This window comes from Canis aureus, chromosome X (assembly GCF_053574225.1).
Source record: "Canis aureus isolate CA01 chromosome X, VMU_Caureus_v.1.0, whole genome shotgun sequence".
In the NCBI taxonomy this organism is placed as follows: domain Eukaryota; kingdom Metazoa; phylum Chordata; class Mammalia; order Carnivora; family Canidae; genus Canis; species Canis aureus.
Genome location: NC_135649.1, coordinates 4,614,058 through 4,622,419, shown reverse-complemented (window position 1 = coordinate 4,622,419; position 8,362 = coordinate 4,614,058). Strand labels below are relative to the sequence as shown.

At 36.7% G+C, this 8,362-nt stretch overlaps 1 pseudogene; it reads right to left on the bottom strand.

Moving 5' to 3' along the window:
• Positions 1 to 5,301: 5,301 nt before the first annotated feature.
• Positions 5,302 to 5,804, bottom strand: LOC144308348 (large ribosomal subunit protein eL29 pseudogene; annotated as a pseudogene).
• Positions 5,805 to 8,362: the final 2,558 nt, after the last annotated feature.

Below are 8,362 nucleotides of genomic sequence, written 5' to 3'. Positions count from 1 at the left end.
CACTGTTATCAGTTTCTTGAATATTTTCATCACCTGGGAAGAAAATCTGTATTTTTTTTTTTGAAAATCTGTATTATTATAGTCATTCCCTATTACCTCCTTGAGGCCCCATGACAATCACTAATGTACTTTTTGTGTCTACAAATTTATCCATCCTAGACATTTCATATAAATGGAATTATATAATATGTGGCCTTTTGCATTTGGTTTCTTTCATCTAGTATAGTTTTCAAGGTGCATCCATGTTGTAGCATGTATCAGAATTTTGCTTATTTGTAATGCTGAATAATATCCTTTTTAAAGAAAGATTTATTTATTTGAGAGAGAAAGAGCATGAGTGTGAAGGGCAAAGGGAAAGGAAGATAAAAAGACTGAAGCAGACTCCACACAGAGTGCAAAGCCTAACTCAGAGCCCGATCTCAAGACCCTGAGATCATGACCTGAACTGAAACCAAGAGTTGGACACTTAACCAACTGTGCCACACAGACGCCCCATATTCTTTTGTATGTATACACCACTCGTTGTTTATCCATTCATCTGTCAATGAAAATTTGTGGGGTTTTTTGTATATTTTTTATTGGAGTTCGATTTGCAAACATATAGCATAACACCCAGTGTTCATCCCGTCAAGTGCCCCCCTCAGTGCCTGTCACCCAGTCAATGAAAATTTGAATTGTTTCCACCTTTTGCCTATTGTGAGTATACTGCTATGAACATTGACATACAAATATATGTTTCTGGATGTGGGAAACTAGAGATAGAAAAACAATATGAGCCTAAAGGAAACAGAAGAAAAGAAACAGTAAAGATCAGAGCAGAAATCAATGATATTGAAAACTGGAAATTGATATATAAAACCAATATAAGGTAAAAGCTGGTTCTTCGAAAAGATCAGTAAAATTGATAAACTTCTAGCCAAGCTAAGTAAGAAATGGAGAAGACACAAATTGCTAATATTGGAGATGAAATATCAGTCATCACTCTTGATCCTGTGGGCATAAACAGGACAATAAAATAATACTATGAACACGTCTATGCCCATAAATTTGATAACTAGATGAAATGGACCAACTCCTTGAAAGATATAACCTACTAAAACCCACACAAAGAGTTCTGGGTAACTCCAAAGCTGTTATGTACTCTCCTGTGGCTGCTAGGCTTCTGTTTTTCATGATTTCTATTAGTTGTGAAGTTACTGATTTTCTAAGCTACAGTAGAGCTAAGGGAAGGGAACAGAATTAGGGAAATTTAAAGCACCACCAAACTCCCTGTTCTTACTAAGATTCAGTCATTTTTATGGAATAAACTTTCCTCGGATTGTTGTAAGACTTAAGTTAACTTCTAGAGTTCTGAAAAAGTCGATTTTGACAGTTTTTGTGATGTTCTTGCTTTTATGGAGAAGTACATTTTTGGAAGCTCTTACACTACCATTCGAAAGTGCCCTCCTGCACTTTGATTTCTTTTCACTTGGGTAGTACGTCATATAAATCACTCCACATCAGTTATGGAGAGCTGATTCATCCTTTCTTACAGCACCATTTACTCAAGCACTCTTCTATGTATGGACATTTAGGTTGTTTCCAATACTTTGCAGTTAGAAAATACGCAATGAACATCCTTGTGCATATGTATTTTTGGATTGTTGGAAGTTCATCTTCAAGAATAGCTTCTTAAAATCTAAATTTCTGGATTGAAAAGTTCTATTAGGTCTTGCCAATTTCTCTCTGGAAGTGCTGTATTGCTTTGCATTCTCAGCAGCAATGAATCAGCGTGCGTGTTTCCCTATAGACTTATCAAAAGATTCTATTGTCATATTTCTCACAGTTTTCCCTTTCTGCTAGGTAGCAAATGGTATCTCAGTATACTTTTTATAAGTGATTCTCTATATGTAGTGAGTTAGAATATTTTTCTCATGTTTAAGGGGAATTTTCATATTCTTTTTCAAGGTGAATTATCTGTTTATATAGTTTCCTCACTTTTTGGTTCTTTGTCCCTCGATTTTATAAAACTTCAGATTGCTCTTTTTTTTTTTTAATAGAGTTGCTAATCACAAGTCATGCCTAAGCCTTGATATTTTTCTTGTGCAAATATTTCAGGTCAAATTAAATGCCTTTTTCAGTGGCTATGAGTCACTGTGATTAAATTCAAGTTATTTGAGAATCTCATTAATCAGCTGCAAAGGTTCCAGAAAAGGTTCAATAACCTGAGTAATTTTCATTAGAGTCAAGCCATACAGGGACTGAGTTTTTACTATTGAATGAAACTCCTGTGTGGGGTCAGGAGCGGAGATGTAGGAAGTTGGTAAGAAGTTTTCTGATAAAGTGTAAAATTATGAAGCACGAGTCATTATTCTTTTGTAAGTTAAAAGAGGAGGGTGGAAATTAAAAGAGAAGGAGCTATAACTTTAGGAAGAATACTTTTAAAATGAGGGTTAAGGGCAGCCGGGATGGCTCAGCGGTTTAGTGCTGCCGTCAGCCCAGGGCCTGATCCTGGAAACCCAGAATCGAGTCCCACGTCAGGCTCCCCGCATGGAGCCTGCTTCTGCCTCTGCCTGTGTCTCTGCCTCTCTATCTGTCTCTCATGAATAAATAAATAAAATCTTTAAAAAAATAATAAAATGAGGGTTAATAGTTGGGTAGATTAGCAGGAAATATAGTGAAAGGGCAAGCAAAAAACAATTATCATAGATTTGATACATATTTATTGAGTATTTATCATGTGTAAGACTCTCTTCTAGGCACTTAGAGTCTGTGGGAATTACCAAGATAAACAAGGGAGAATCTGTGACCTAATCTAGAGACCTGAAATGAACGATGTGGCCTTTCATTTAAGCTACCATTTACTAAGCTCCTACGATGTGATAAGCACCACTCAAGGGACTTTACTTCTCTTATCTCTAATTGTCATAGAATCACTGCCAGGTTAATATTATTTACTCTTATTTTTAATAAGAGGAGATTGAGGCCAAGAAAGGTTAAGAAACTGGTCTAGAGTCAGAAAGCTGTCAAGTTGGACAATTTGAACTCCCATCTGCTTAGAAAATGCCGAATACCAATTTTGAATACTTTATAGTGAATTCTGTTAAGATTAATCAAAGCAGGTTAGCCTAAGATAACAGCAATAGCTAAACTTATTTCATAATTTCTATGTCAAACATAGCACTCAACAATTTACATGGATCATAGCTAATCTTGAGATAAAATTTAAATGTTTGGACTCTGTTGCACATCTGAAACTAATGTAACACTGTGTGTCAACTACACTTGAAACAAAAATAAATAAATGTTTGCATTCTTTATACTCTTTCTGACACTACCATCTACCTTATTGTCTACATTGAAATCCCAGGTTTCATCCAACACTCCTACCTCACCCATGTCCATTTGGTTGACCAACCCAGTACATTCTGCTCTTCAATAGCAATTTAATTCATCTTTTGTTCTTAATCCTTAGTCTGAACCACCATCATATCTTAGATGGATTACTTTAAGTGCTTCTATACCCATCTCCCAACCTTTCTAATCTACTTTTTGTAAATTGCAGATCCAAATACATTGTTCCTCCAGTCCTCCTCCTACCTTTAGCCTGGCAGTTCCTTTCCTTGACCCACTCCATACATCAGCTCTATCAAACTGCCTTGCTCTTCTCTGGTCCTGTCTCTATGTCCCTCAGTTTCTAAGAGTTCTTCATTTTTAAGTGCATTTTCATGGTGCAATTGCCACGCAATTTTTAAAATTCTTTATTTAAATTTAATTTAGTTAACATATAGTATATTCTTAGTTTCATGGGTAGAATTTTGTGATTCATCAGTTGCATGTAACACCCAGTACTCATTATATCTAGTGCCCTCCTTAATGCCCATCACCCAAGTATCCCACCACCTCCCTTCCAGCAACCTTCATTTTGTTTCCTAGAGTTCAGCAACTCTTCTGGTTTGCTTTCCTCTCAATTTTCACCTTATTTTATTTTCCTTCCCTTCCCCTATGTTCATCTGTTTTGTTTCTTAAATTCCACATATGAGTGAAATCATATGGTATTTGTCCTTCTCTGACTTGTTTCGCTTAGCATAATACTCTCTAGTTCCAATCATGTCATTGCAAATGGCAAGATTTCATTCTTTTTGATGGTTGAGTAATATTCCATTATATATACAATATATATTATATATGTATATCTCACATCTTCTTTATCCATTCATCTGTCAGTTCACATTGCCATGCAAATTTTTAAAGGCAAATCATGTTTATTAGATTTCTTTTATTGCCTTTAGATTTTGAGTCATAGTTCGAAAGACATTCCCTACACCAAGATTAAAGAGGAATTCCCCTATATTTTCTTTTTTTAAAATGTATTTTATTTATTTATTTATGAGAGACACAGAGAGAGAAAGGCAGAGACACAGGCAGAGGGAGAAGCAGGCTCCATGCAGGGAGCCCGATGCGGGACTCGATCCCGGGTCTCCAGGATCACGCCTTGGGCTGGAGGCAGGCGCTAAACCTCTGAGCCACCAGGGCTGCCCTCCCCTATATTTTCTTCTGATACTTGCATGATTTTATTGTTTACATTTAGCTCTCTCATCCATCTGGAGTCTTTTTTTTGTTGTTTTTTTGTTTTTGCCTATGCTGTGATATGGATGTAATTTTATCTTTTTCCCTGTGAAATTATCTGGGTCTGCATTTTTTTATGGAGTAGTTCTTTTTATAGAAATTGGTCCATTTAAGCTTTCTAACGTTAATGTGGTCAATTTCGGTAACTTGAATTTCCTTAGGAAAGTATTCATTTCCTCAAGTTTGTTTACTTAGAGGACTCATAAATCTAAAAATTTCATTTGTTTCAAAGGTAATTTTTCATCTTGTCAGTTCTTATTTTGTGTATTTGTGCTTCCTTTCTGTGTTTCTTTTCTTGATAAAGTTAGCAAGTACTTTGTCTATATTGTTAATCTTTATAGAATTATACCTTTATTTCCTGAGCTATTGTTTTTATCTTTTCTTCATTTATTTCTGCTTTTATCTTTGTTATTTTCTGGTTTATTTTGGGTCATTTTAAATTCTTTTTCTAGTTTAATGAACTTGGAATTAAACTCATTTTTTGTTATTTCAGTTTTCTGGATAAAAGTGTATAATGCAAAAAAATTTTTCGCCCTATGCTTTCCTTAAATGCATCCCATAGATTTTTTTTTTTTGACAGATCCTGCCGCAGGTTTATTTGTACAAATAGTACAGGAGGACATCAGGCCCATGCAGACAGAAGCCCAGGGGTCATACCAGTCCTTCCATCCTCACACTGGCAGACAGAAGCCTCTACATTGGAGGCTTTGTGGCCCCCTTTGTGGGGGCCTGGGGACTTTTGGGAACCTTTGCTGCATGAGTAGAAGCAGGAGCCGGAGCCGGGGTTGCAGCTACAGCCTGGGCCTTGGTTTGAGCCTTGGCCTTGGACTTTGGCCGGTAGAGCCTGAGACCTTTGGCAATGCGGGTACATGCCTTTCCCTGAGCTTGGGGTGAGTGGTGTAGGTAAGTCGATTGAGCTTATGGCTGTTGCCCTTTGGGATCTTGGGCTTAACCTCCTTGGGCTTGACAAGGGCCTTGATAGCCTCGGCACGTGCAGTCATGGCCTTGGCATTGTTGGTCTGCATCTTCTTCAGGCCCTTCTTGTTGTGCTTCTTGGCAAAGCACATGTTCCTCAGGAACTTGGGGTCTACCCTCTTAAGAGATTTGTATCTTTGTGATTGGAGTTTCTTGATGCCATTTCTGTGCCATTTTTGTGACTGGTTGTGCATGGTGTGGTTCTTGAACTTGGCCATGTCTGCACTAAAGCCCAGGGCTCCCCAAACCATCCCATAGATTCTAATAAGTGATACCTTTATTGTTATTATTTTTTTTCATTCTGTAATTTCAGGTTTTTTAAATAAGATTTTATTGATTTATTTGTGAGAGACACACAGAGAGAGGCAGAGACATAGGCAGAAGGAGAAGCAGGGAGCCTGATGTGGGACTTGATCCCAGGACCCCGAGATCATGACCTGAGCCAAAGGCACTCAACCACTGAGCTACCCAGTGCCCTGTAATTTTTTTGTACTTGCCATGTCATCCAGAAGTTGTTTAATAGGAGATTCCTAAATTTTGAGGAAGAAGGGCCTTTCTGCTTTTGTTTTTGTTGGTACACTCTATTTGTGATTATATGTTAATCAGAGCAAGTTTTTTGTGATATTTATATTTTATGAAACTTACTGATGTTTTCTTTGTGACCTAATAAATGATCAATGTTTGTCCATGTAGCCGTGGACACTTGAGAAGAGTGTCTGTATTACCTATTATCACGGTATAGACCTCAACATATATTCAAAATATCTATCTTATTAATTATTGTTTCCTAATCAATATGCACATTCTATCTCCATACATATTTTGTCCATTCGATTTATATTGTACTAAAAATGGTGCTTTTAAGTGTTTTATCTGTCTATGTTTCCTTGCATTCTCTGTAGTTTTTGCTTCGAAAAGGTGGTCACTGTGTTCTTTGGTGCCTATATATTAATAAGTGTTATCTGTTTATTGTGGACTGTAACTTTAACATTGAAATTGTCATTTGGGGACCCTGGGTGGCTCAGCGGTTGAGCCTCTTCCTTCAGCTCAGTTCATGGTCCTGGGGTGCTGGGATCAAGCCCCACATCAGGCTGCCCGCAGGGAGCTTGCTTCTCCCTCTGCCTATGTCTCTGCCTCTCTCTGTGTCTCTCATGAATAAATAAATTAAATCTTTTAAAATAATGTGTCATTAGTTGTCAGTTTAATACTTTTGGGCTTGAATTCTATTTTGTTTTATATCAGAATCACTACACTTTCTCTTTTTCTGTTTCCATTTGCCTGGTGAAATTTTGTCTATTCCTTGATTTTTCGTTTTTCTTAATCAGTTTGTTGTAGGTGTGTATATTATATACAATATATAATTATCTTTTAGTCACCTTTCTTGAGGTATAATTTACCTAACAAAATGCACCTATTTTAAGTGTGCCAATGATTTTTAGTAAATCTATAGAATTTTGCAAACATCAACCACTATCCAATGTTAGAACATTTCTATGACCTGAGAAAGATCCCTCATGGAAATTTGCAGTTCCTCCCCATTTTTCTCCCCATGTCAAGGAAAGCATGGATCTACTTTCTGTCTCAAAACATTCACCTTTGTGAGGAAACTTCATATAAATGAAACTGTACGATATGTATTTCTTTCACATGTGGCTTCCTTCACTTAGCACAAAAGTTTCTGAGATTTATCCTTGTAGCGAGTATCAGTGCTTTATTCCTTTTACTATTAAGTAATATTCCATTATATGCATATGCCACATTTTGTTTATTCATTCATCAGTTGATAGGCATTTGAATTGTTTCTACCTTTTAGTTATCATGAACAATGCTCTTATAAACTTTTATGTACCAGTTTTTGTATGGACACGTGCTTCCAATTTTCTTGAGTATATATCCCTAGAAGTGAACTTTCTAGGTGATATGCTAAGTCTATGTTTAAATTTTTGATGATATGGAGGTTTCAGTTTCTTTCCATTCTAACACATACTCTTCTTTTTCATTATAATCATTCAAATAGTTATGTAATATCATTGTGGTTTTATTTTGCATTTTCCTAAAGACCAATGAGGTTGAACATTTCTTCATGTACTTATTTGCCTTTCCTATGTTTTTGGTGAAACGTCTATTCAGAATTGCCCGTTTTGAAATTGAATTTTTGTTCCTTTTTCTTAATAACTTGTAAGAGTTCTTTAAATAGTCTAGATATAAGTACCTTATAAGATACATGATTTACAATGATTTATTCGATTCTATGGGTTGTTTTTTCACTTTGTTGATGTTAATCATGTTTTAAAATTTTCTTTATTTTTGATGCTTTGGCTCCTTGGGGCCTTGCTGACTCTAGAGAGACTGTTCCTCCCTCTCAGGGCTAGTCAATTCTTGAAATGCCTGTAATATGCTTTTCATATACAAACCAATTACTCCAGAGCCCACACCCCCAACCACCTCCTTTATCTGGATCCTACTCTCCAGTAGGTAATATTCTCCTGCCCTAATCACCTCAGGGCTAGGTTCTAGAAAACTAAGGACAGTCTCTATGTCCCAGAGCCCACTGAATTTATTCAAACTAGCCAGTCCTAAGCCTGATTACCATGCCTTGCCCATTCCTTCCCATGGAAACTACTATAAAGGCTTTTGCCCATGTGTTTTCCCACTCCCCTGACCAACCTCATACTTCCACATGTGGTCCCCCGCATACTATGCTATGTCTCCAATTTCTAGGGACCTGGATGAATTTCTTCCTTTATGACAGTAATCTCTGTGTCTGAATGTCTACTAT